This window comes from Dama dama, chromosome 22 (assembly GCF_033118175.1).
Source record: "Dama dama isolate Ldn47 chromosome 22, ASM3311817v1, whole genome shotgun sequence".
NCBI classification, from domain to species: Eukaryota; Metazoa; Chordata; class Mammalia; order Artiodactyla; family Cervidae; genus Dama; species Dama dama.
Genome location: NC_083702.1, coordinates 3,036,386 through 3,042,777, shown reverse-complemented (window position 1 = coordinate 3,042,777; position 6,392 = coordinate 3,036,386). Strand labels below are relative to the sequence as shown.

Genomic DNA, 6,392 nt, shown 5'->3' with positions numbered 1-6,392 from the left:
ATCAACATTAGAAAGTCTCTGAACTACCAGGAGGAAAGAAAGGACTTAAAAAGACAAAGTATATTCCAGGAAAGCAATGATTTCTCGGGCTATTTGTCACTTCAAGTGCAATACATTAACAAACTGCTGTAATAAGAAGAGCTACTAAAAAATGATTTATTGGTCCTTTAGACCTGTTAAAACAGGTTAATGTCAATACAATTAGCTCCCGGATCAAGGCAGTCCCCCAGCAGAGGGGAAGTTGATAAAACAGCCTTCAACACCGCTCCATCAAAGGTCGGGAGTCAGGCCAGGGAGAGAGGAAAGCCCCCCTCTGGTGCCCCCGTGCCCCCTCTGTGGGCCCCCAGGGCCGCCCCAAGGACTGCACGGGGGAACCAGAGGCCCTGAGGAGCAGTCAGTTCATCCGGGAGGCACGAGGCTCTGCTGTCTCATGGATGGTGACCCTGAGCTTCTAAGGAGACTGAGAGGCAATGGTCACGCTGCGGATGTGAGCTGGGGGGGGCGGCACCTGTCCCCGCGATGAGCAGCCTCTGGCTGTGGCGCTGGACGTAGCCTGGTCTTGCTGGGTCCGGGGCGCAGCTGGGAGCTCAGGGCGGGCGCTGTGCCCGGCCTGGCATAGGGAGGGGCTTCAGTGCTTGCTGAGCCCCGCGGCACCCACCTCAGCCTGCAAGGGCCGCTCCTCCAGGGAGCCAGACCGAGGCTGTGTGAGCCTCAGGGTCCCCCGGCTGGTCACCAGAGTGTCCTCACCCCCGAGTGAGCTGGGACGGCTGAAGTGCCACGATTCTCAAAGCGGTGTTGACTGGGTGGCTGCTCTCTGAGGGTGGGAACTTAGATGGCATTGCGGTCAGTGTGGTCAGTGACCCTGCCCCCTCCCTGCCCCGTCTTCCCTCTCCCTCCTCCCTGCCCCGTCTTCCCTCCCACCCCATCTCCCCCCTCCCTCCTCCCCACCCCATCTTCCCCCCTCCCCCCCTGCCCCATCCTCCTCCCCTCTCTCCTCCCTGCCCCGTCTTCCCCCTCCCTCCTCCCCACCCCATCTTCCCCCTCCCTCCTCCCTGCCCCATCCTCCTCCCCTCCCTCCTCCCTGCCCTGTCTTCCCCCTCCCTCCTCCCTGTCCCATCTTCCCCCTCCCCCCTCCCTGCCCCATCCTCCTCCCTCCCCACTCCCTGCCCCGTCCTCAGCCCCACACCCCTCATCGGGACCTTCTTACAGACTCAGCTTCTGCTGCTCAATGCCTGGGGCTCAGGAGAGAAGGTCCAGCTGGGCCTGCGGGGACCACCGCCCACCCCTTGCCCTGTCAGCCTCACCCGGTTGGAGTCGGGTTCTATAAAGGGGGTGGTCGTGGTGGGGGTCTGGTCCAGCGGCCCTTTCCCTGTGATAGGAGGAACAGTCTGGGGCAATGGTAGCGTCTGAGAGAGAGACCCTGTTGGTGTTGGCCGCTGTGGAGTCTCGGTGATCAGAGCTGTCCTGACTGGGCCTAGGGACCCACAGGTACTTCGGGATGAACAAATGAATGAATGAGTGAATGAGTGAGTGAGGAGACAGCCTCTCAGCACCCTCACCAGCCCCCTGGGCTCCTGTCCGCCTCTGGTGGAGGGCAAGGACTCCCGCCTCACACCCCGCTCCCATCCGGGTGGGAAGCTCAAGAAGCTTCCCTTTACGTGTCTGGCACTGTCCGCTGCCTGTGGGTGGGGGTGGTTTGTGGGGAAAAGCAAGGCCACATCCTGCCCCATCCGCGGGCCCGGCAGCCATGGCCCACCTTGTTCTGCACCAGCCAGGGCCCCCCAGGCCCCGAGCCCCCTCCGTCGGGGGAAGGACGTTTGTCCCTTCCTGGGCCCCTGTCCCTTAACGTTGCCCCAAACTGTCCCTTTTATCACAGGAAGAGAGCCTCTGGGCCAGACCCCCACCATGACCACCCCTTTCTAGACCCCGACTCCAGCCCACCTGACCACCGCGGCCCTGTGGCCGGGACACAGCGGACCCGGGAGAGAAGGTCCTCCATCTCTTTTCTCTGCTGGGAGCCTGGGAGCTGAAGGCCCTTCCTCTCGGTTGTCAGGACAGATCGCTCGCTCTGAGCCTGCCGCAGACGGGCCCGCCCTGAAAACCCCAGGGCGCTGGACTGGCAGTCCTTTCCCGCCTCGTTGGAGGCCCCTCACCGCCGGCCGGCCTGGGCGGCCTTGGCCTGGCCATCCACAGCGCTCCCACCCGTCGCCCGGGGCTCCGCCATCCTCCCAGCTTCGGAGGCCCAGCCGGCCCGGGCCAGCAGAGGCCCCCTGGCGTCCCTGAACTGTAGCACCCAGAATCTCGGGTTAGCTCTGGTGCCGGCAAGGAGAGCGACTGCAGCGTGGGGGTCGGGCGGGGCGGGGGCGGGAGACAGTCCCCTCGCTCAACCCTGCACTCGGAAAAGACTGAGAAGCCTGGACTCCCCAAGGGGCAGAGTCAGGGCCCCTCTGTTTCCACGGGGGCCTTCCCCGAGGGAATGAGGGTCTCCTGCACCAGAGGAGGGGCAGCTGGTTTCGAGTCTTCGGCCCCATTTCTGGAGGGCTCGCCCACCCCGGGCCACCTGGCGGGTGGGAGAGAGCTTGTCCCCCGGAGCAGCCCAGAGCCCTGACCGCTCTGGCCGTCGGCATCCTGCAGGGGTTCACTCCCGGCTCTAACCAGGGCACCCACGGGGGGCAGGACAGCATGTGTGTGCCCTCTTTCCAGCACAGGGACCGGGTACTGTGCGTCTCTGCACTCAGCGAACCAGACGACCAGGAAAACTGCCTGGAGGTGGTGACCTCTGTGCTGGGTCTCAGGAACCTGGGCGACTTCAGCTTGGGGGGGCGGCGGGTGAGGGAGCAGGGTCCACTGTGGGTCTGTGTGTCCAAGGTGAGTGAGGGGGACTGGTCGGCAAGATGGAAGCTGGCTTGCACCCCCACCTCGCAGAGCCTTGAACGCCATGGGAGCATCGCCTCAAATACCTTTGGACAGTCACTGTCCTAGCTTCACACGGAGACCCTGGAGAGGCCGAGGGCCTCTGCCCAGGATGGTCAGTTCTTTGGGATGAGTGGACTGGCCATGGGGTGAAGATGGAGAGTCTGAGGTTAGCAGACCCCTCCAGCAGCCCCGGGAAGAGGGAAGAGCTGGAAGCAGAGAGAGCTGACTGCCTGGGGGCTGGCGTCCGGAAGAGGAGGGGTCAGTGCTGCTTCTGAAATTGTTGCCTGGGTGAAACCTGAGCGGCTAGAGGGAGCTGCCCCAGATGGGGAATGCTGTGCATGGTTGATCAGCTGCCTGGGTGGCAAACATTCATCAGACCCCTTCTCTGGGTGGAGTCACTGGATAGTAGGAGGGGCCTTCTGGTCTACCCAGCTCGGGGGCATTACGCCAGGGTGCCTGCCTTCCTCTGCAGGTCCTGGCATCCCTCTGGGTACCAGGGTGCCGAGGTGGGGACACAGGCTGGACCCTGAAGAGGGGCTCTGGCCTGCTGAGTGGAGTCAGTTCAGCCTAGTCCCGTCCACCACCTGGAATGTGGATTTCGCTCCAGAAAATCTCATCTGAAAAAGGTATTTCTTTCCACTGCTGGAGGGATTTATTGGCAAAACTAGCCATCTATTAACATTATCTGGGGACTCGGCGCTGGTGAGAATAGATACTATAAATCTTCGTTGTATAAAAACCCAGGAGCTAGAAGGCTTTAGTGGACGGCAAATAGAAAAGTCCAGGGAGCTCAGGCCTGTTTATTTTACTTAGAGGGAAAGAACATTCGGTGCCCAGCCAGGCAGGAAATGGGTTTTGGGGACGGCCACTTAGCCCAGCTGTTGGCCCTGAAACTGTGGGAGTAATCGCTGCCTGCAATTAAGGCAGGCGGCTCAGAGGACCGCATTCTGTCCCGCTGGTGGGGCTTTTGGAAAAGGCAAGCTTGAAATTCCAGGCAGGTGGCCGTGGGGCCCGGTGTGGGGGAAGTCTGCAGCGAGCGGCTGTGAGGGCAGCTCCAGGCCCCGGTGTGTCTGGTTAGGGTCAGTCAGCGGCTGGGAGGCTGGTCGCCCTGGTGTGAGTGGTGGGTGGGTGGGAGGGGGCAGGGTTGAACAGGAGCCCAAAGCTCTGTCATCCGATTCTCTCCCCCAGGACTTTGCGTTTGCATGTCTGGGGGCAAGCCTGGGAGAACCAGGGGTGTGTTAGCCGCTCAGTCCTGTCCGACTCTCTGCAACCCCATGGACTGCAGCCCGCCAGGCTCCTCCATCTGTGGGATTCTCCAGGCCAGAATACTGGAGAGGGTTGCCCTTTCCTCCTCCAGGGGATCTTCCTGACCCAGAGGTCGAACCTGGGTCTCCCGCATTGCAGGCCGATTCTTTACCGCTGAGCTACCGGGGGAGAACTGGAGGGCTTCATCCTTTCCTGCATTTCCGGCTAGTCCCAGGGCCTGGGCTGAGGCTGGGAGCGCCCACCTCCCTTGGCTGATCCCAGGCCTGCCTCTCCAGCCTCTCCATCCTGAGACAACCCGCATCCTCCTGGGGGTTTTCTCTGCACTTCGATCTGTTAGCACCGGTTTCTGCTGATAGTTGTCAGACCCTCGGCAGATCTGCAGCAGTGAGGACCCCACGTCCCCGCACCTGGATCCGGGGCAGCCGAGAAGTGTAGGTTCCAGGGATGGAGGCCTGGAGGGGGAGCAGGGGGAGCCTGGACGCCCATCCCCGAGAGGCGCCAAGGACCTGCCTCCCTGAGGGGGACGTGGTTGTCCCAGAGCCCCCAGCTGGCAGGGAGGGGTGAGCGCAGGGCTCGCGGTCCTGCACAAGCTGCTCTCCACGAGGGCGCTGGCCTCCCCTTCCCCGCAGGTCAGGCGGACAGGGGTCGGCCCTGGGTGGGTCTTTGCCGAGGCCGGAAGAGATTTCACACCTGCACTTTGGGATAGTACGTGTGCATCTCAGTCCTTGCTCCAAGCTGGACGTGTCCCCTCCAACTCATGTGTTGAAACCTGCCCTCCTCCAGGTGATGGGGCCTGTGGGAGATGCAGGGTCACGGGGCTGGGATCACTGTCTTCTAATGAGGGCGCTTCATTGGGGCTTCCCTGGTGGCTCAGAGGGTAAAGTGCCTACCTGCGATGCAGGAGACCCAGGTTCGATCCCTGGGTTGGGAAGATCCCCCAGAGGAGGGCATGGCAGAACACTCCGGTATTCTTGCCTGGAGAATCCCATGGATGGAGGAGCCTGGTGGGCTACAGTCCATGGGGTCACAAAGTGTCGGACACGACTGAGCAACTTCACCTCACTTCTCTCCTCTTCTTCAGTGAGGGGACAGGGGGAGAGCAGGTCATCTGCAGCCCCAGAGCGGACGTCGGCTCTCTCCCCCAGGCACCCAACCGGCCCCACCTTGAGCTCAGCCCTCCCAGACCCCACAACTGGGGAAGGAGACCCATTTGGCCCGAGGCATCCTGCTGTGGCAGCAGGGCAGAGGGAGACAGGTGAGGCCTTTTTTGGTCACGTCTCTCGCTGATGTGTCCTGAGCGGCAGGGACCGCGGGGAGGGTGGTCGTGGGCACAAGCTCAGCGGCCGGACGCCTGTCGGCCCTGCTCAGGCCTGGAGAGTGCCAGGCTCTTTCCGCGGACGGGGATCAGGGCTCAGCTCCGAGATCCTCCACCCAGGCCTGGCATCAGGCCTCACGGCCGTTTCAACATCCTCTAGGAAAAGCAGCCCAGTTGGCTGGCACCCGGCGGGGCGGGCCGAGTTTGCAGTCCTTCAGAAACATCCCGAGAGCATCCTCCCGAATCTGAGGGTTGCTGGAGGATGGGAGAGCCAAGCGTTGTCCCTTTGTCCCCTTGTCCTCCACTCTTGCCCCCGCCGTGACCTGCAGAGGTCAGGAGTGGGCACAGGGCGGTGGAGGGGGTGCCCCAGAGTCAGGGTGATGCCCGGCCTGGGAAGGGGTCATTTCTTCTGCCTGGGCTTCCCCATCTGCTGGGGCCCATGATGCAGAGTCTCCGAGGCTGCCCTCGGCCACGGAGGCTGCAGCTGCCTTCCTGCCTTTGAGAAATGGACCTGCCCTTTCCTGGGTGAGCGGAGTCTCAGAAAGAGGTGGCGGTAATTAATATTGATGCGGCTTCAAATGTTAAAAGTTAGAATTAAATCCAAAACAAAAGGAGAGGGTCATAGGCAGCCAATTACATGGCGACTTCTCCAGGGCCGCTCACCCGCTCTGGGGCGGACTGGACCTCGTCCGGCTCTGCCAATTAACTCACCCTCACCTCCCTCTGCCGGGGGCCTCGGGCCTCCTGCAAATTGCAGGGAAGGGCGAGATCGGCCCGGTGGCAGACGCGCGGACTGTCTCCCGGGCTGCAAATGCCAGGGAGGAGGAGGCGCCTGTCAATTTGCAGGGCTGAGGCCCCGGGGAGGAGAGGCGGCCGTGGTGCCTGAGCCGGGGTG

The 6,392-nt window shown here is 62.5% G+C and overlaps 1 non-coding gene across 1 annotated transcript; it reads left to right on the top strand.

Annotated features, from left to right (window-relative positions):
• The first annotated feature begins 5,041 nt into the window (after positions 1 to 5,041).
• Positions 5,042 to 5,113, top strand: TRNAR-GCG (transfer RNA arginine (anticodon GCG)). Its single transcript has one exon. It is a non-coding gene; the product is annotated as a tRNA-Arg (tRNA).
• Positions 5,114 to 6,392: the final 1,279 nt, after the last annotated feature.